This window comes from Salmo salar, chromosome ssa10 (genome assembly GCF_905237065.1).
Source record: "Salmo salar chromosome ssa10, Ssal_v3.1, whole genome shotgun sequence".
In the NCBI taxonomy this organism is placed as follows: domain Eukaryota; kingdom Metazoa; phylum Chordata; class Actinopteri; order Salmoniformes; family Salmonidae; genus Salmo; species Salmo salar.
The window spans coordinates 81,660,149-81,682,746 of NC_059451.1; the positions used below are offsets into that span (position 1 = coordinate 81,660,149).

The 22,598-nt window shown below is 43.0% G+C and overlaps 1 protein-coding gene across 1 annotated transcript in view; it reads left to right on the top strand.

Annotated features, from left to right (window-relative positions):
* LOC106560972 (protein kinase C-binding protein NELL2-like) overlaps positions 1 to 22,598 on the top strand; it is a 108,509-nt gene that overhangs the window by 56,646 nt on the left and 29,265 nt on the right. The window lies entirely within an intron of this gene.

Consider the following 22,598-nt stretch of genomic DNA (forward strand, 5'->3'; position numbering starts at 1 on the left):
CCTGTTCATCCTCCTTTATCCCCTGTGTTGCTGGGTTTTGTTCTGAGGTGACTAATGAGCTAGTTCCTGTTCTAATGGGCCATTTGAGGATTTGAACTGCAGTTGCAGCAATATGGGAATGACTCTGTCTGCATCACACCTGATATTAATTACAATAGCACACTGACACTGATGCACTGTGCATTATAGTGCATAATTTCTATCTTTGTCTTGGCCAAGCATTATATTTGATTTATTAGGACCCCATTAGCCGACGCCAGTAGCAACAGCTAGTCTTACTGGGGTTTGACACATAACGAAAAAGACATTACAGACAAAATACTTTACAATTCACATACACACACTACATGTTAATGATTTTAAATGTATCTATCAGTTACACATACAAGTCAGTACATGCACACAATAAGTAGGTCACATGGGGGAGAAGCGTTGTGCCGTGAGGTGTTGCTTTATTTGTTTTTTGAAAACAGGTTTGCTGTTCAGTTGCGCTATACAAGATGGAAGGGAGTTCCATGCACTCATGGCTCTGTATAATACTGTGCGTTTCCTTGAATTTGTTCTGGATCTGGGGACTGTGGAAAGACCCCTGGTGGCATGTCTGGTGTGTGTGTCAGTGGTGTGTGTAAGTTGAGTATGCAAACAATTTGGAATTTCCAAAACATACATTTTTCTTATAAAAACAAGCAGTGACACAGTCAGTCTTTCCTCAACTATTAGCCAAGAGAGACTGGCATGCATAGTATTAATATTAGCCCTCTGATTACAATGAAGAGCAAGATGTACAATTTTGTTCTGGGACAGCTGCAACTTAATTAGGTATTTCTTTGCAGCATATGACTGGACAATAATCAAGATAAGAGCCTGTAGGACTTGCTTTGTGGAGTGTGGTGTCAAAAAAGCAGAGCATCTCTTTATTACAGACAGACCTCTCCCCATCTTTACAACAGTTCTAACCGTCAGTTTCTTAAGAAGCGCATGTTTATCAATAATTGGAAGAAGCAATTTCATAAATTCATCATGTGCAGCATCTAGATGCTCCTTATTAATCACATCAGACCCAAAAATTGTTTTAACATCATCCACATAAGAGTCACAGCTTTTGGAACTTTGGCTTTCCTGGAAATATCCACTATATTGTGATCACTGCATCCAATGGTTATGGATACAGCTTTAGAACAAAGTTCTACAATATTAGTAGTGTTTGTAAACACCCTGTGAAGTTAATTAATAACCTGAACCAGATTGCAGGCATTGTTTACAGTGAGAAGCTTCCTCTTGAGCGGACAGCTTGATGTAAACCAGTCAATATTCCGGTCCCTAAGAAAGTAGACCTCTCTGTTTACGTCACTTACAGGCATTTCACACATATTATTTTGATACTGACTGTCAACCTTATTCTAAAATGGATTAAATAAAAAAAATCCTCAGCAATCTATACACAATACCCCATAATGACAAAGCGAAAATAGGTTTTTAGAAATAAAAAACAGAAACGGCACACACCTGTCTCTATAAGGTCCCACAGTTGAAAGTGCATGTCAGAGCAAAACCAAGCCATGAGGTCGAAGGAATTGTCCGTAGAGCTCTGCGATAGGATTGTGTGGAGGCACAGATCTGGCAAAAAGGTACCAAAAAATGCAGCATTGAAGGTCCCAAAGAACACAGTGGCCTCCATCATTCTTAATGGAAGAAGTTTGGAACCAAGACTTCCTAGAGCTGGCTGCCCATCCAAGCTGAGCGATCGGGGGAAAAGGACCTTGTTCAGGGAGGTGACCAAGAACCCGATGGTCACTCTGACAGAGCTCCTCTGTGGAGATGGGAGAACCTTCCAGAAGGACAACCATCTCTGCAGCACTCAACCAATCAGACCTTTACGGTAAAGTGGCCAGACGGAAGCCACTCCTCAGTAAAAGGCATATGACAGCCCGCTTGGAGTTTGCCAAAAGGCATCTAAAAACTCGTAGACCATGGGAAACAAGATTCGCTGGTCTGATGAAACCAAGATTGAACTCTTTGGCCTGAATACCAAGCTTCACGTCTGGAGGAAACCTTGCACCATCCCTACGGTGAAGCATGGCGGTGTCAGCATCATGCTTTGGAGATGTTTTTCAGCGGCAGGGACTGGGAGACTTGTCAGGATCGAGGCAAAGATGAACGGAGCAAAGTACAGAGAGCTCCTTGATGAAAACCTGCTCCAGAGCACAGGAGTGGCTTCAGGACAAGTCTCTGAATGTCCTTGAGGGGCCCAGCCAGAGCCCGGACTTGAACCTGTTCGAACATCTCTGGAGAGACCTGAAAATAGCTGTGCAGCGATGCTTCCCATCCAACCTGACAGAGCTTGAGAGGATCTGCAGAGAAGAATGGGAGAAACTCTCCAAATACAGGTGTGCCAAGCTTGTAGCGTCATACCCAAGAAGACTCAAGGCTGTAATCGCTGCCAAAGGTGCTTCAACAAAGTACTGAGTAAAGGGTCTGAATACTTATATAAATGTGATATTTCAGTTTTTTATTTTGAATAAATTAGCAAAGAGTTCTAAAAAACTGTCATTGTGGGGTATTGTGTATAGATTGATGAGTGAAAAAAAAGATGATCCGTTTATGAGGCTGTAACTTAACAAAATGTGGAAAAAGTCAAGGTGTCTGAATACTTTCCAAAGGCACTGTATACAGTAACACCTCCCCATAAGCATTCCTGTCACTTCTATAGATGTTATATCCTCGTATTGCTACTGCTGTATCATCAAATGATTATCTAAGTGAGTCTCATAAATCGCTAACAGATGAATGTTATCTGATCTTAGCAAGTTATTGATTTCATGAACCTTATTTCTAAGGCTACATACAATATGGGCTATTTTCAGCCCTTTCCTGGGTACCTTATGATAATATGGAAAAGAGCAAACAAAGCAAAGAAAAAAGATATACATTCAGCAGTCCATTAATCAGTTGGTGTGTGTAAGTATGTGTGTGTGCTGTGGGGTTGAAGCTACGAACCCATAGGCTTGGCTCGCTCATCTCTTCAAGGCTTTTGGGAGGGATGGTGGACAATGAGCCTGTCATTGAGGATGTAAGCAATGTCCCCACGCGCACTAGCAGCTTTCATTGCTGGGATAAGTTTTTTCCTCTTCTGGCTCACAGCTTCAGGATAGTCGTCATTGAGGAAGATGTACATTCCTCTCAAGTTCTTGGCTCTTTCCAGAACATCTACATTGTCCTTGAACCTCAGGACCTTGACCACTATCGTCCTGGGCCTGTCTCCTGGGCCCGTGGTGGGTTTTTCAGTCCTGTGGGCGTGCTCCACCGCAGTCTTCCTGTGGTCCATCTTCAGTTTCTCTGAGATCATTTCCCTCACTTTGTCCTCAGACTCCATCCAGGTCTCATGTGGAGATTCTGCAATTCCGTCCACAACCATGTTGTTCCGCCTTGATTGTCCCTCGAGATAATCTGCTTTCTCCGTCATTGTTATCATGGATTCACCATACAGAACTGATGTCCTCTCTCAAGGACGTACAGATGTACCGCTATCCATAAAACTCATCCTATATCCATCGATTGTATTCTGTTTTCGTAGATCTTTCCATCTGCAGTGGCTTATGTGGGAGCATCATGGGAAAGGTGCTCATATAGCAGCTCCTTATACCTGATCTATACAACAGATACTTTGCTTTCAGCATGTCGTACATAGAGAATAGCTGTCAGGACAAGACAACAGTGAAAGCTAATAGAAATCAGAGGCATGACAGTTTGAGACTCTGTTTCTCAAGCTCCCAGACAGGGCAGAAACAGAGAGCTGCTGAGCTGCAGGTATTGATTGCACATAAAGGACCTTTATGAGGCGTACCATTTTACTGCCTGTCTTAAAGCAAATTACTTTTCTCAAGGTGCTGTTCTGTCCTGTTCTGTGATGCTGAGGATGGCTGAATGGAATGCTGGAAAGCTGGCTGGTGTTAGGAGCATAATAACCATGATCTCTTATCCACCTCTGCAGTGGACCAGCTCTGCTGACCATGTATCCTAGTAATGATACGGTCAGAGCTCTCAACCATTTCATTACCTTTACTAGGCTGGGCTTCGCCTTCACAATTCTTTCTCTATAGAATCTGGAATATTCTGTACTGTGGACAAGGAACAGCTGCTAGAAGGGGAAATTGTGAGATGTTCTTTTCTGCTTAATAGAACCATTTAGAATGGAATGCTCAGAGTGTAATTAGGGACAAACAGTTGTGGAGCAGAATGACTGTCTAATCACAGAATGAGGGGAAACTGTGACGATGATGTGGAGCTCAGGCCTCTGTTTATTTTGGGCTCCTATCTTCTCATCAACGTTGATTATAATTCAAACAGTAAAGGTTTGAGAACACAAACACACTCAAAAAGATTCCCAGAGAGGGTGCCTCAGATGACAAGGCGTTTGTCACCACTTCTGCAGCTGTCTTTCGCTTCTTCTATCACCAGAGCTGTGCATTTCCCCTTCAATAGTCTTTCCCGCCTTTCCACTCTGTCTCCAGCCCCGTCAGGCTTGTGACAGCTCTTGCCCTGAGTACCCTCAACACAGAGCTGGAGCCACCTCTGGAGGCCTCTAGCCACTGCTACTGTACTGCAGAGACCTCACCAGGCAGTCAGTCCATGGATAGACTGGGGGAGTCAGTCCGAGTCGCCATGTGTCTCTTAACGCAGTGACGTGCTCCCAGAGAGAACTCACTCTGCTGGATATGAGCAGCTCATACTGGAGTTCATACTGTTCCCACTCCTAATGTAAAACTCCCCAGTACTCACTCTGGGAGAGAAATAGAGGGATGGAGAGAGAGCAGAGAGAGCGAAAGAACAGAGAGAGGGAGAAACAGAGAAAGAGAGAGTGATGGAAAGAGAGAGTGTGAGGGAGAAAGGGGGAGAAACAGAGAGAGAGAGAGACTAGGGAGAGGTGGGGCTAGGGTTAGCTCCCTCCATCCTGCCTGGAGGGCGAGGCGAGTCGAGGTCGAGTAAGGCGGTGGCTGAACATGGAAAAGCTTTCACAGCGGCCCGCTCCCCCCCACCGACCCACTGTGCTGCTTTTAGTTCCCCCCCTGGGACACACACTGACTCAAGAACAGTGGTAGCCTGCCTGCCTGCCTATGACAGCTGAGAGAGAGGTCCTAAAACACAGAGTGAGTATAGACACACACACACACACACACACACACACACACACACACACACACACACACACACACACACACACACACACACACACACACACTGACATCTTACAGCCAAGAGCTGGGGTCCTCAGAGCCCATGATGTCATCTTTGTGTGTGTTAGTGGTACATGGGTCATCTGTTTATTCACCTGCCCATCATTTCTAATAATCCATCCTCAACCGCCCAACTACATGTGACAAAGTGAAAATCTGAGGCCCGCACCCGACTCTCACCTGCAAATATAGAACAAATACGCTGAAACTACAGTCAGAAATGGCGGAACGATTATTTGACAGGGGGTGTAGGATTCTTTGCCAAATAAGATGTTTCTGACATTTTGGTAGGCTATTTGTTAGTCAACTTGCCTATTATTAGATACATGCAGCTTCTCATTAGGCTATATGTTTCCCTAGAAGACTAAATAAACCCTTCCTCACCAGAATAATGTAATAAATCACTAGAATGAAATCAATGCTTCGATTTAGTTGACATCGGTAAAGATTTCTCAGTCATCTCTGCTTCTTTCGCAGAGCAAAGACGTTTAGGGAACGGTGAGAAAATGTAAAAAAAAAAAAAGTGCAACATTTTATTGTGCAAAATGTGCAAGTGACCGGTTGAATGGAAATAGAAAGCTGAGAAAATGACCCAACATGTTTCTGATAAGATTTAAGTTCAGCTTGGTTTCATATTTTATGTGGTTGAAATACTATCACCTTTTATGATGCTGATAAAGATAGCACCTCTGCATAACTGTGCCTTTGCGTTCTCTCAAGATGCTGAAATAAATAAATAATATTTCTCCATTCCTGTTCTTGAGGCAAAATGTACATTTGGTATATAATTTTACTGCAAGAAATGCTTAATTCTGCAATAGTTAGTATTAAGGCTATGTGAGAGGTTCTAGATCTACAGTCTGTGTCCAGATTTCAGTTTCCATTTAACCCATCTGAACAGTAGGCTACAGTTCCCTTGATGTGCCATAGGCCTAAGTCCCCATCTTGTGACTGTCAAATTTGTATAGCACCTCACAATCATCACACATAACATTCACTGCTATCATCCTCTTTTACCACTTCACAAAATCTTTCCCAAACATTTCTTTTCTGGCCCTTCCTTCTCTTTATTTTCAACTCTCCATTTCACAGCTTTTCTTTTATTGAGTAAAACTCTGACATTGTCCTTACTTTTTCAGCCCATTCCCAAAAGCATTGGCTATTCACGTGTAGGTTATTTGGCAGGCATACAGTTAGGCCCTAAAGCTTATGCTTACGCACTAATGCCAGATATCCTAAAAAGAATGAAAGAAAAACCTCAATGTAGCCAATAGATTTTGCACAAGATTGATACATTCATGTCTTTTTTATGTATTGTTTTCTCTTTATTCAACCTGCCCGCCCGCCACCCACACAATATTTCATGACCCTAAACTCGACCGCCCTTGCAAATATAACCCATGCATCACTAGTGTGTGTGTGTGTCTCTGTGGCATATCATCCCTGTACAAAGTGATGGCCGGTGGCACATTTGCACTGACAGACAGCAACAGACTGACAACTCTGACACAGCATGCATTATTCAGCATATGGCTGCTATGGGGAGGCTACTTACAGCTAGGGATGTACAGGAGTGACCATGATATGGCTGGCATATTGCATAGTTGATTGATATGTACTGTAAGACTTTTCTGTAATTTCAACAGTAAAACACTGTAGAAATCACTGTAAAATACCTTAAATGTGTTTTACACAATTAATGCTATAGATCACACTGCATTATGGGTAAAATGCTGAAAAATACTGTTATTAACTGTAATTGGAAGCCTTGTAAAAATTACTCTAACATACTTTATTTCTTTACCGTAATAGTTTATGCCTACAGTAGATTAACATTTTCAGTTTAAGGCGTCAATCTCATGCTGTCAGGTGAGCTCAGTCCATTTTAGTAAAAAAAAATAATCACCTAGATAATAAATTGTTCTAATGATTAAGCTTCGCTGTACTGCAGCTTCTGGGTGCCATAGTGAAAAAAACAGATTTATATCAGATCAGGGACAGTTATGTTTGCACCATTACTATAGAGAAAATGGCTTGTTTATAGCCCAAACAGTTCAAAAGATATGACCCATAATACAGGAGCAACATTTTTTCATTCTATGGCAACACTGTTAAAAAATCTGGTTGTTTTTACAGTGGACTATTATACAATAAAACTAACAGCAATGTACCGTATAATTCATTTCAGTAAATTTACCTAAATCGCAATGCACTCTGGGTGATTTTAGATGTAACTGGTAAATTATACAGTACATTTCAATGAAACGTTGGTTTAACAGAACATTACTTTAAAGAAGTACTGGATTTAAAATAGTACTGTAATTCCAACCCACAGAATACAGTACCCTACCGTATTTTTGGAGCACCAAAAACCTTTTGACCACTAGTGTTTGCATGCTATTGTTGTTTCTGCTCATTAACATATTTTGAGGAGTGCCTTGTAAGAGGCTACATTTGTTTTACTTGTGAATGAGAGTGCTGTACCAATTTAACTGGTATGTGGCGCCAACAGTAAATGTGTATAGGGGACAGATTGGAGTGGAAGTGAGTCGAAAACATTTAATAGTGGAGTATGTGCCATGTCCTTGGTCTGTTATGCCCAGTACATTTTATGTTACAGCCTTATTCTAAAATAGATTTTTTATTTATTCCCGCATCAATCTACACACAATACCCCATAATGACAAAGCAAAAACAGGTTGGAGAAATTTCTGCAAATGTATTCAAAATAAAAAACATAAATATTACATTTAAATAAGTATTCAGACCCTTTATGTACTTTGTTGAAGCACCTTTGGCAGCGATTACAGCATTGAGTCTTCTTGAGTATTACGCTACAAGCTTGGCACACCAGTATTTGGGGAGTTTCTCCCATTCTTCTCTGCAGATCCTCTCAAGCTCTGTTAGGTTGGATGGGGAGCGTCGGTGCACAGCTATTTTCAGGTCTCTCCAGAGATGTTCGATCAGGTTCAAGTCAGGGCTCTGGCTGGTCCACTCAAAGACATTCAGAGACTTGTCCCGAAGCCACTCCTGCGTTGTCTTGACTGTGTGCTTATGGTCATTGTCCTGTGGAAGGTGAACCTTCACCCCAGTCTGAGATCCTGAGTGCTCTGGAGCAGGTTTTCATCAAGGATCTCTCTGTACTTTTCTCAGTTCATCTTTCCCCCGATCCTGACTTGTGTCCCAGTCCCTGAAAAACGTCCCCACAGCATGATTCTGCCACCACCATGCTTCACCATAGGGGTGGTGCCAGGTATCCTCCGGATGTGGCACTTGGCATTCAGGCCAAAGAGTTCCATCTTGGTTTCATGAGACCGAATCTTGTTTCTCATGGTCTGAGAGTCTTTAAGTGCCAAGTGGGCATTCATGTGCCTTTTACTGATGTGTGGCTTCCGTCTGGCCAATCTACCATAGAAGCTTGATTGGTGGAGTGCTGCAGAGATGGTTGTCCTTCTGGAAGGTTTTCACATCTCCACAGAGGAACTCTAAAGCTCTGTCAGAGTGACCATCGGGTTCTTGGTCACCTCCCTGACCAAGAACCTTCTCCCCCAATTGCTCAGTTTGGCCGGGCGGCCAGCTCTAGTCTTGGTGGTTCCAAACTTCTTCCATTTAAGGAGGCCACTGTGTTCTTGGGGACCTTCAATGCTGCAGACATTTTTTTGGTACCGTTCACCAGATCTGTGCCTCGACACAATTCCTTCTACCTGGCTTGGTTTTTGCTCTGACATGCACTGTCAACTGTGTTACCTTTCCAAATCATGTCCAATCAATTGAATTTACCACAGGTGGACTCCAATCAAGTTGTAGAAACATCTCAAGGATGGTCAATGGAAACAGGATGCACCTGAGCTCAATTTCGAGTCTCATAGCAAAGGGTCTGAATACTTATTTAAATAAGGTATTTCTGTTTTTTATTTTTAATACATTTGCAAAAAAAAATAAAAATTGTCGTTATAGGGTATTGTGTGTAGATTGATGAGGAAAAAATGTATTTAATCAATTTTAGAATAAGGCTGTAATGTAACAAAATGTGAAAAAAGGGGGTCTGAATGCACTGTTTATTTACATTACCAGTCAAAAGTTTGGACACACCTACTCATTCAATGGTTTTTCTTAATGTTTACTATTTTCTACATTGTAGAATAATAGTGAAGACATCAAACCTATGAAATAACACATATGGAATCATGTAGTAACCAAAGCTGTTAAACAAATCAAAATATATTTAATATTTGAGATTCTTCAAAGTAGCCACCCTTTGCCTTGATGACAGCTTTGCACACTCTTGGCATTCTCTCAACCAGCTTCATGAGGTAGTCACCAGTAATGCATTTCAATTAACACGTGTACCTTGTTAAAAGTTAAATAGTGGAATTTCTTTCCTTCTTAATGCGTTTGAGCCAATCAGTTGTGTTGTGACAAGATAGGGGGAGTATACAGAAGATAGCCCTATTTGGTAAAAGACCAAGTCCATATTATGGCAAGAACAGCTCAAATAAGCAAAGAGAAATGACAGTCCATCATTACTTTAAGACATGAAGGTCAGTCAACCCAGAAAATGTTAAGCACTTTGAAAGTGCAGTGGCAAAAACCATGATGTGCTATGATGAAATTGGCTCTCATGAGGACCGCCACAGGAAAGCTGCAGAGGATACGTTCATAAGAAGAAGAGACGTGCTTGGGCCAAGAAACACAAGCAATTGGAAATTAAACCGGTGGAAATCTGTACTTTGGTCTGATGAGTCCAAATTTGCCATTTTTGGTTCCAATCACCGTGTCTTTGTGAGACATTTACATTTAAGTCATTTAGCAGATGCTCTTATCCAGAGCAGAGTAGGTGAACAGATGATTTTCGTATGTGTGGTTCCCACTGTGAAGCATGGAGGAGGAGGTGTGATGCAGTTTTAAGAAAAATAAGTGTCAAGTAAAAAATACATAAGTAAAAAATACCAATAAAAATAACAAATTGTTAAAGAGCAGCAGTAAAATAACAGTAGCGAGACTATATAAAGCGGGTACCGGTACAGAGTCAATATGCGGGGCACAGGTTAGTCGAGGTAATTAAGGTAATATGTACATGTAGGTAGCGTTAAAGTGACTAGGCATAGGTAATAACCAGAGATTAGCAGCAGTGTAAAAGGGAGGGGGGGGCAATGCAAATAGTCTGGGTAGCCATTTAATTAGCTGTTCAGGAGTCTAATAGCTTGGGGGTAGAAGCTGTTTAAGAAGCCTTTCAGACCTAGACTTGGCCCTCCGGTGCCGCTTGCTGTACGGTAGCAGAGAGAACTGTCTATGACTAGGGTGGCTGGAGTGTTTGACAATTTTTAAGGCCTTCCTCTGACACTGCCTGGTATAGAGGTCCTGGATGGCAGGAAGCTTGGCCCCAGTGATGTACTGGGCCGAACGCACTACCCTCTGTAGTGACTTGCGGTCGGAGGCCGAGCAGTTGCCATAACAGGCAGTGATGCAACCAGTCAGGATGCTCTCCTGAGGGGCAATAGGCTTTGTTGTGCCCTCTTCACGACTGTCTTGGTGTATTTGGCCCATGATAGTTTGTTGGTGATGTGGACACCAAGGAACTTGAAGCTCTCAACCTGCTCCACTACAGCCCCGTCGATGAGAATGGGGGCATGCTCAGTCCTCCTTTTCCTGTCGTCCACAATCATCTCCTTTGTCTTGATCACGTCGAGGGAGAGGATGTTATCCTGGCACCACACGGCCAGGTCTCTGACCTCCTTATAGGCTGTCTCATCGTTGTCGGTGATCAGGCCTACCACTGTTGTGTTGTCGGCAAACTTAATGATTGTGTTGGAGTCGTGCCTGGCCATGCAGTCATGGGTGAACAGGGAGTACAGGAGGGGAATGAGCATGCAGCCCTGAGGGGCCCCCGTGTTGAGGATCAGCGTGGCAGATGTGTTGTTACCTACCCTTACCACCTGGGGGGGGCCCCTTCAGGAAGTCCAGGATCCAGTTACAGAGGGAGGTGTTTAGTCCCAGGGTCCTTAGCTTAGTGATGATCATTGAGGGCACTATGGTGTTGAACGCTGAGCTGTAGTCAATGAATAGCATTCTCACTTTTTTATTGATCTAGTCACTGGTGCTTTTTGCTTGTAAGCAGGAATCAGGAGGATAGAATTATGGTCAGATTTGCCAAATGGAGGGCAAGGGAGAGCTTTGTACGCGTCTCTGTGTGTGGAGTAAAGGTGGGAGCTTCTGTGGGAGCTTCTGGAGTGGAGCCTGAGACCGCATTTTCTACCACCATCAACAAAACACCAAATTATGGAATTTCTTGTGGAAGACTGGTGTCGCAACACTCCAATAGAGTTCCAGACACTTGTAGAATCTATGCCACGATGCATTGAAGCTGTTCTGGCTTTTGGTTGTGTTTGTTGCCCTTGGCGGCAGTTTTCTGTGGATACAATAAGACCATGAAAGCAGCCAGAAGAAGAGTGGTCTTGGTACTTGTCTCATTCCCGCTGTTTGTGACTCATCTTCACACAAAAAAGTAGTCAGGCTATTCTCAAGAATGTGCTTCAAGGACCATGACGCAGAAATAAGGACTTATTTCAGATGTTAATTATGTGGAGAACAACTTGGTAGGTAGCTTTGAAAAGCTTTTAACTATTCAATGCTTGTTTTTCTGACTATTACAGTACTTTCATACTCAGGCTAAATTCTAATTTGATATATAAAGTGACATCTCCAGAAGTGATCTACCATTGTGGTTTTACTGTTATCTTTAGTGGACAGACTGCGTAAACATAAATAGTGCCGTGGATCTGTCATGATTAAACGGGATGCGTGAGATCAGCAGCATTAGTTCCGGTGCTTAGGTTTTTTTTGTCACTTATTTGGACAAATCACAATTTCTCAGGTGTTAGCATGTTTAGCATTTCGGAAGATGAGGGGACATAGGCTCATAGACTTACCTGTAACATGCAAAGAGAAAGGGTGGAGCTCTTTGTTCCGGTTCCGATCCTCGCTATATCTCTTTTCTTACATGTATGGACCCGGAACTTAATCGAGCATCTGACCAATTAGGCAAGACTTTAGTTCTGGGTTAACCAAAATTAATTTTACTGTAGTGTTTTCCACAGTGATCAGGTTTGATCCACAGTATCTAGATGTACTATTGACCATAAGAGGATATAATGTACTGTATCTGGTTATAAGAGCGTGGCATTCTCCTGTCTATATTTCAATTAAGAAAGGTTGCAAGTTATTTGTCTCAATGCCATTTCTCATATTAGGGATGTGTAACCTTGCTCTTGTCAGTGTCCTGCAACCAACCCCTTTTAATAAAGGAAATCCCTCATAGCTCTCCCAACAGCTCCACTGTTTTATATGACAGACACGATTTGTTGCCTGGCTAAAGAAAGAGAAGAGAGGATAAAGTACAGTTCTGTGACAGACCAGACCAGACAACAACCCTCTTTGAACACGGTGAGAAAAGAGCCGGAGCCCAGGGCTCACTCCAACACATCGACCAGGAGGAAGAGGAGTGGGTGGGTGGATGTATGCAGACAATTAGACCAACAATTTGTTACTGCAGACCTCATTAGCATGGATGACGGACGGACGGCCGGACAGACAGACAGAGGAGTCTACCCAGCGAAGGAGTCTACCCATTTTAGATTAAATATCCTTGGAGTGTTCTAACATTCACTAAAATGTTGTGCACAACATCTGTAACAACCACCACAGAACATTCCTCATGTTTGTATAAAACATATGCCTGATGTTGAAATAACTTTTCTATAACACATTTATTCTGTTCTTTAAAGGTTCACATAATGTTTCATTAGGTTGTGGCAACAGTCTGGTGGGAAACGCAAAAAGTCTCCAGTTGTGCTGACATTCAGATATCAGGGTGCAAAAAACATTGCTTTTGATGTTGCAAGAATGTTGACAAAACAGCCTTTCTGAGTTTTTAAAGGTTCCCAGAACATGAAATTACGTTGTGGGAACAGTGTGGGTACATTACAAGAGATTACAACAAAATATGCTCAGTTGTGATGACATTCGTGCAATGTTTAAGTTAAGTTGCAAAGGACAAATTCCCTTAATTTTGTAAGAATTAAACACAGGCATATTTCTTTACACTTCATATGTTGACAATCTACATATTATTTAATTCACAGGACATTTGAACGACATTTAATCATACAAACACAACCATATGTTTTTACACTTCAGTTAACACTCTGCACATGTGGGGTTTGAAACGGCAATGCTAGGTTCCCAAGCCAGGTCTTTTATCCTCTGCGCCACCATGGAAGCCCTCTTTCTAATCTTTTTTCTGTATATGGCCGTATGATCAGTCAGGAATTCCATGCTTCCTTTTTAGCCTTCTTAGACATAAGTAACCTAGGGAAATACTGATAACTGGGTTATTCACCATCACTTCATCCATCCTCTTTATATGCTGCGTACTTCTGGGCCCATATTTACAAAGTAGTTACAAGTTTATGAGTGCTGATCTAGGAACACATCATGAAAAATAAACAAAGGGGGCCAAATCAAGTGTCTCAAAGTAGGAATTATATGTTTTTTTTTACACTCCTTTGTTTTAGTAGAGTATGTCTGAGCCTCCATTTCACTTGTTTTTAAAGAATATGTGGGTTTCAAATGGCAATCTTTAGCTTTGTCTTAATATCATTCCTTTTTGCACTAACTATTTTGACTCATCACATATGCTGCTGTTACTGTTTATTATCTATCCTGTTACTTAGTCACTTTTTCCCTACCTATATGCAATTATCTACCTCAATTACCTCATACCCTTGCACTTGGACTCGGTACTGGTACGCCATGTATATTGCCAAGTTATTGTTACTCAGTGTGAATTTTTTCCTAGCTTATAATTTGTATATATATATTTTTTTTAAATGATCTCTGCATCTAAGTAAGCATGTTAGTCACTGTTAGTCTACACCTGTTGTTTACGAAGCATGTGACAAGTACATGTTTCATTTGATTTGATTTCTTTAATGGGCAACTCAACCGACTGGTAGAGCAAGAGTTCCTAAAATTGTAAAACAACAACATATTAGTCATTTAATCATTCTGAAAGGATGTTTGAAAGGTCAACAACATTTTTACATTGTCGTCATATCCCATTTTATACACAGTTAGTACAAAAGTGGTAAATGAGGTGTGGTTTTGCTCCTTGCTTCAACCATCTTTGAATGCGTGTTTAAAAAACATATTGGCGTCTGATAACCACATGATCATTTTACTAAATGGCATTGGTTGAGATGATAAAATATGCCAAACAAAATTAATTTCATTTAAAATTGGTTGTCAAATGTAGTTCAACCGTCAACATTCTGGGAACCTCTACACGACACATTAAATGTGTTCTAGGAACGTTCTTCCAACATCAGGTGAATGTTTTTTACAAACATTCTACAATCATCAATGGACAGTTTTTGTGTTATGAGAACATTTTCCGCGACCTAACGAATGTTCTGGGAATCTTCACAGAACCAATTTTGGTTTGCTGGGTAGTCTCTTCTAGTCACGTCACTGTTTCCTGAAGAAGGGAGTGAGTGTTGGAACAATATGGCAGTGATTGCTTTTCCTCCATTAAAGGCATAGTTCATCCAAATTACATATTGGTTTCCTTACCGTATAAGCAAACGTTTGCATGGGGAAATAGTGCTAAGGGCAATAAACCAAAGCATGGATTGCTTTTATACCTTGTCCATAGACTTCTTACAGAGTAAGGAAAGCAATGTTTTATTTTGTAATTTGGGTGAACTATCCCTTTAATAGCCCCCATGAAGCTCTCTCTCTCCCCCCTCCCTCCCTCCCCATGAGTATCCATGTGACTCAGGGGTGCCACTCTAGTTGATCTCAAACGGGTTGTTTGTATTCATTATTTATTTAGAGCCTTATGAAAGAGTACTCCATCACGGTTAATTAGCACGTCTTTAATTAGGCTGCCTACTAATGGCCTGATGAGTTGTCGTTTAGCTAAGCACAACCTGCTGCTGCTGCTGGCTAAATGACATCTCACAGGGGGAGAGCTGTGGAAAGCATCACTGTACTGTACGTTTTTGGCTTCGAGCTGATAGCTTTTACCAACTCGCAATGTGGAAAGCACAGCTGCACTTTACTGTACTATAGTGTAAGCCTTTAGATATCGGGTTCTGCTCTGTTTCTGAGCTGACATTCGCATGTACTCACACTGTGAAACATTTGTACTGCACCTCTGTACTGTACTGAAAGACAAGGTCCCTGGTTCCATTCTCTGGGGCTGAGACTGTCTTTTACTCGGTCTTCTGTCTGTGGTTCCTATTGTTCTCGTGTCTGTCTGTCTGTCTGTCTGTCTGTCTGTCTGTCTGTCTGTCTGTCTGTCTGTCTGTCTGTGTTAATTGCTATTATAGAGACAACATATTAAGGAACTGGACGTACACCTGTCTCTCTGTTTTCTTTCTCCCTCCACTACACTCACCTCTGATCTGTCTCTGCTAAGCCTAGCATCCTTTCCCACAGCACTGGTACCAGAAGACCAGGGGACCACACTGCCTGTGCTGGCCCCAGCAACATCCTAGTTGTGAATAAATAAACACATTTATTAGATACAGAATAAATGCCTAATAGATTACCCTTGGCTCATAATACCTTATGAAAGCCTAACTACTTATATTGCAAATATATACTGAGTGTATAAAACATTAGGAACGCCTTCCTAATATTGAGATGCACCCCGTTTTGCTCTCAGCCCTCAATTCGCCGGGGCATGGACTCTACCAAACATTAGGAACACATTCGTAATATTGAGTTGCACCCCCCCTCCATTTTGCCCTCAGAACAGCCTCAATTCGTTGGGGCATGAACTCTACAAGGTGTCGAAAGCATTCCACAGGGATTCTGACCCATGTTGACTCCAATGCTTCTCACATTTGTCAATTTGGGTAGTGGACCATTCTTGATAGACACTGGAAACTGTTGAGCGGGAAAAACCCAGCAGCTTTGCTGTTCTTGACACACTCAAACCAGTGCGCTTGACACCTACTACCATACCCTGTTCAAAGGCACTTAAATATTTTGTATTGCCCATTTACTCTCTGAATGGCACACATACACAATCTGTGTCTCAAGGGTTAAAAATCATTATTTAACCTGTCTCCTCCCCTTCATCTACACTGATTGAGGTGGATTTAACAGGTGACATCAATAAAGGATCATAGCTTTCACCTTGATTCACCTGGTCAGTCTACGTCATGGAAAGAGCAGGTGTTCCTAACATTTTGTACACTCAGTGTAAGTGCCTGGCTGTCATACATGTCCCCCCCTATCCTAAAGGTTAATTACTATTACATATACACTGATGGACTGATTTCCAGCGTTGTGCTTCGTTTGACAGTATGCAAATCTTTCTGACAAGATGTGACGTGCCTTTCAAATTTCAAGCTTAAATATCACAAGTACAGTGAAATACCTTTCTTGCAAGCTCAAAACCCAGCAATGCAATAATCAATAACAATGTATTACTAGAAAAAAACTCAGGAGGAATAAGAAATATGAAATACACAATCAAATAAATATGTAAGCATACTATATACAGGAAATATTTAAAAAGTCAGTCCCAATAGCGTATTTACATGTGCAGGGATACTGGAGTGATGGAGGTAGATATTTATAGGGGTAAGAGGACTGGGCAACAGGATATAAGATATACAGAGTAGCAGCAGCTTGCATGTGAGTGGGTGTGCGGGGGTATAGAGTCAGTATAAATGTATGTGCATATTATGTGTGAGTGAGCAAATGATGGAGTGTTTGTGTGTGTGTGTTGGAGTGACAGTGTGTGTGAGTGTGTAGGGCCCTGTGAGTGGGCATAGAGACAGTGCAAATGTTGAAATAAGGTCAGTATAGATACAAGGTAAACTTGGTCCGTGTAGCTATTTTATTAGCTATTTATCACTCGTATTGCTTGGGGATAAAAGCTGTTGATGTCAGACTTGATGAACCGGTACCTCTTAGTGTGCAGCAGCAGAGAAAATAGTCTACGGCTTGGGTGGTTGGGGTCTTTGACGATTTTCCAGGCCTTCTTTTCACACCGCCTGATATAGAGATCCTGGATGGCAGGCAGCTCGGCCCAAGTGATGTACTTGGCTGTCCACACAACCATCTGTAGCACCATGCGATCGAAGGCGGTGCTATTGCCCTACCAAGCAGTAATGTAGTACATGATCAGCTCCTTGGTCTTACTGACGTTGAGAGAGAGGTTGTTGCTCCGGCACCACACTACCAGGTCACTGACCCCCTCCCTGTAGGCTGACTCATCGTCACCAGTAATCAGGCCTACCACCGTTGTGTCGTCAGCGAACTTGATAATGGTGTTGGAGTTGTGGTTGTCCACACAGTCGTGGGGGAGCAGGGAGTACAGGAGGGGACTGTGTGTTAAGGGTCAGAGTGGTGGAGGGGATGTTCCTACCCTCACCACCTGGGGTCGGCCCATCAGGAACTCCAGGACCCAGTTGCAGAGGGAGGTGTTCAGACCCATAGTCCTGTGCTTGGTGGATGGGATAATGGTGTTGAACGCTGAGCTGTAGTCAATGAACAGTATTCTCACATAGGTATTCCTCTTATCTAGGTGGGTAAGGGCAGTGTGGAGAGCAATTGAGATTGTGTTATCTCTGGATCTGTTGGGGCGGTATGCAAATTAGAGTGGGTCTAGGGTGGCTGGGAAGGTGGAGTTAATGTGTGCTATAACCAGCCTCTCGAAGCACTTCATGATTACAGAAGTGAGCTCTACAGGGCGGTAATCATTGTGGCCTGAAGCCTTAGAGTTCTTAGGATCAGGGATGATGGTGGTCATCTTAAAACGTGGGGATTACAGTCTGGGACAAGGAGAGGTTTAAAATAACCGTGAATATGCCTGCCAACTGTTCTTTGCATGCTCTGTGAACGTGCCCTGGAATACCGTCGGGGCCCACGGCCTTGCGGGTGTTGACATGATTAAAGACCCACGTCGGCTTCGGAGATTCGAGGTCACCCAGTCCTCTGGGTCAGTGACGGCCCTCACACCCAGCTCGATGATGCTGTTGTCAAAGCGGAATAAAATGCATTGAGTTCGTCTGGTAGAGAGGCATCATTGGGCAGATCATGGTTGGGTCTTCCTTTGTAATCTGTAATGGACTGTAGACCCTGTCACATACGGCGGGAGTCAGAGCCAGTGTAATATTCCTATATTGTCCTTTAGCTCATTTGATGACTCTGCAGAGGTCATAATGGGCCTTCTTGTACTTATTCCGGTCTTCGGCCGTAGCATCAGGGTTGTCTACGATAGCTTTGTGTGCAATAGCTCTGCTCTTTAGGTAAGTGCCAACCTCAGTGTTGGGTACACCGTGGGTACAACGTCGCCGATGCATTTTCTAATGAAGCCGGTCAAGGAGGTGGTTAGCTCGTCAATGTTATCGGCGGAGTCTCAAAAACATATTCCAATCAGCGCTAGCTAAGCATTCCTGTAGCATACCCTCTGATTCTGGTGACCATTTCTCAACAGAGTGAATCGCGGGTACTTCCCGTTTCAGCTTCTGCTTGTAAACAGGAAGCAAGAGTACGGAGTCATGGTCTGATTTGCCAAATGGCGGATGAGGGAGGGCCTTGTATGCTTGCTTGTGTGTAGAATAGCAGTGGTCTAGGACTTTATCGCCCCTAGTGGCGTTGGAGACGTGTTAATGGAAGTTGGAAATCATGTGTCTAGTGACGCCAAATTAAAATCGCCGGCAACCAGAAAGGCAGCCTCTAGATGTAGGGTTTCTTGCTTGTTTATATCAATCAGTCAAATTTATTTATAGTCATTTTTACATCAGCCGATGTCACAAAGTGCTAAACAGAAATCCAGCCTAAAACCCCAAACAGCAAGCAGATGTAGAAGCACAGTGGCTAGGAAAAACTCCCTAGAAAGGCTGGAACCTAGGAAGAAACCTAGAGAGGAACCAGGCTCTGAGGGGTGGCCAGTCCTCTTCTGGCTGTGCCAGGTAGAGATTATAATAAAACATGGACAATATGTTCAAATGTTCATAGATGACCAGCAGGGTCAAATAATAATAATAATAATCACAGTGGTTGTAGAGGATGCAACAGGTCAGCACCTCAGGAGTAAATGTCAGTTGGCTTTTCATAGCCGATCATTCAGAGTTAGAGACAGCAGGTGCGGTAGAGAGAGAGTCCAAAACAGCAGGTCCAGGACAAGGTAGCACATCCAGTGAACAGGTCAGGGTTCCACAGCCACAGGCAGAACAGTTGAAACTGGAGCAGCAGCATGACCAGGTGGACTGGGGACAGCAAGGAGTCATCAAGCCAGGTAGTCCTGAGGCATGGTCCTAGGGCTCAGGTCCTCCGAGAGAAGAGAGAGAAGAGAGAGAAAATAAATTAGAGGGAGCATACTTAAATTCACACAGGACACTGGATAAGACAGGAGAAATACTCCAGATATAACAGACTGACCATAGCCCTCCGACACATAAACTATTGCAGCATAAATACTGGAGGCTGAGACAGGAGGGGTCGAGAGACACTGTGGCCCTGTCCGACGATACCCCCGGACAGGGCCAACCAGGCAGGATATAACCCCACCCACTTTGCCAAAGCACAGCCCCCACCCCACTAGAGGGATATCTTCAACCACCAACCTACTACCCTGAGACAAGGCCGAGTATAGCCCATGACGATCTCCCAAACGGCACAAACCCGAGGGGGGCGTCAACCCGGACAGGAAGATCACGTCAGTGACTCAACCCACTCAAGTGACGCACCCCTCCTAGGGACGGCATGGAAGAGCACCAGTAAGCCAGTGACTCAGGCCCCGCAATAGGGTTAGAGGCAGAGAATCCCAGTGGAGAGAGGGGAACCGGCCAGGCAGAGACAGCAAGGGTGGTTCGTCGCTGCAGTGCCTTTTCGTTCACCTTCACAACCCTGGGCCAGACTACTCTCAATCATAGGACCTACTGAAGAGATGAGTCTTCAATAAAGACTTAAAGATCGAGACCGAGTCTGTATCTCTCACATAGATAGGCAGACCATTCCATAAATATGGAACTCAATAGGAGAAAGCCCTGCCTCCAGCTGTTTGCTAAGAAATTCTAGGGACAGTAAGGAGGCCTGTGTCTTGTGACCATAGCGTCGGAAAGATAGGTAGGAGCAAGCCTATGTAATGCTTTGTTGGTTAGCAGTATAACCTTGAAATCAGCCCTAGCCTTAACAGGAAGCTAGTGTAGAGAGGCTAGCATTGGAGTAATATGATCAAATTTTGGGGTTCTTTTCAAGATTCTAGCAGCCGTGTTTAGCACTAACTGAAGTTTATTTAGTGCTTTATCTGGGTTGCCGGAAAGTAGAGCATTGCAGTAGTCTAATCTAGAAGTGACAAAAGCATGGATTAATTTTTCTGCATAATTTTTTGACAGAAAGTTTTTGATTTTTGCAATGTAACGAAGAAGGAAAACAGCTGTCCTTGAAAAATTCTTGATATGTTCGTCAAAAGAGAGATCAGGGTCCGGAGCAACGCCGAGGTCCTTCAGTTTTATTTGAGATGACTGTACAACCATCAAGATTAATTGTCAGATCCAACAGAAGATCTCTGTTTCTTGGGACCTAGAACTAGCATCTCAGTTTTGTCCGAGTTTAAAAGTAAAACATTTGCAGCCATCCACTTCCTTTTGTCTGAAATACAGGCTTCCAGGGAGGGTAATTTTGTGGCTTCACCATGTTTCATCGAAATGAACAACTGTGTGTCATCCGCATAGCAGTGAAAGTTAACATTATGTTTCCGAATGACATCACCAAGATGTAAAATATATAGTGAAAACAATAGTAGTCCTAAAATGGAACCTTGAGGAACACCGAAATTTACAGTTGATATGTCAGAAGACAAACAATCCACAGAGACAAACTGATATCTTTCCGACAGATAAGATCTAAACCAGGCCGGATCTTGTCCGTGTAGACCAATTTGGGTTTCCAATCTTTCCAAAAGAATGTGGTGATCGATGGTATCAAAAGCAGCACTAAGGTCCAGAAGCACGAGGACAGATGCACAGCATTGGTCTGATGCCATTAAAAGGTAATTTACCACCTTCACGAGTGCAGTCTCAGTGCTATGGTGGGTTCTAAAACCAGACTGAAGTGTTTCGTATACATTGTTTGTCTTCAGGAAGGCAGTGAGTTGCCGCACAACAGCTTTTTCAATTTTTTTTGAGATGAATGGGAGATTCGATATAGGCCAATAGTTTTTTTATATTTTCTGGGTCAAGGTTTAGCTTTTTCAAGAGAGGCTTTATTACTGCCACTTTTAGTGAGTTTGGTACACATCCGGTGTATAGGGAGCTGTTTATTATTGTGGCAAACCTCTTCAAAGCTAGGAGCGTTTGTCACAAATTAAGTGGGAAACTGTCACCAAAGTCAGCCCAGAATTAAAGTTATTTCGAACATGACAGTACCTGTATGTTTGTTTCTCTGTCCTGGTCTACCCAGGCCGCAGGTAAGGTCAAGGATAGCAGGGTTCGGTACACAAATCTGGTTCTCGGTAGGTCCAGGTCTAAACGCCAACAGGTAAGTCCAAAACAGTCCAGCTCGTACACGGTAAATCCAGCCAATGTAGATTGTCTCTTTCTCTATGGTTCATAGATCCTTCCCGCCCTCTCTCTCTCTTCCTGGTTTTTCTTGACCCTTTATCTGTGGGTCGGCTCCACCTTCTGAGGGTTCCCCTTGCTTCTGGGAATTGTAGTTTTGGCAGTCGGCCATTTTGTGATCTGTAGTTCTGATCGGGGTGGCCATTTTAGTGATCGGGCAGAGCCCGTTTATTAGTTCTGCCCTCACATATCTGCCATTTATCACTCGGCCCCCTTCTTTGCCACACTATGTTCAACATAGGAGGGCCAAGCACAGGAAGCAGCTCTTTCAGTAGTTTAGTTGGAATAGGGTCCAGTATGCAGCTTGAAGGTTTAGAGGCCAAGACTATTTTCATCAATGTGTCAAGAGATATAGTATTATCTCCCTTGATCCTAGGTCCTGGCAGTGTTGTGCAGACTCAGGACAACTGAGCTTTGGAGAAATACGCAGATTTGCTTTCTAATGATCATGATATTTTTCATCAAAGAAGTTCATGAATTTATCACTGCTGAAGTGAAAGCCATCCTCTCTTAGGGAATGCTGCTTTTTAGTTAGCTTTGCGACAGTATCAAAAATAAATGTTGGATTGTTCTTATTCTCCTCAATAAAATTGGAAAAATAGGGTGATCGAGCAGCAGTGAGGGCTCTTCGATACTGCATGGTACTGTCTTTCCAAGCTAGTCGGAACACTTCCAGTTTGGTGTAGTGCCATTTCCGTTCCAATTTTCTGGAAGCTTGCTT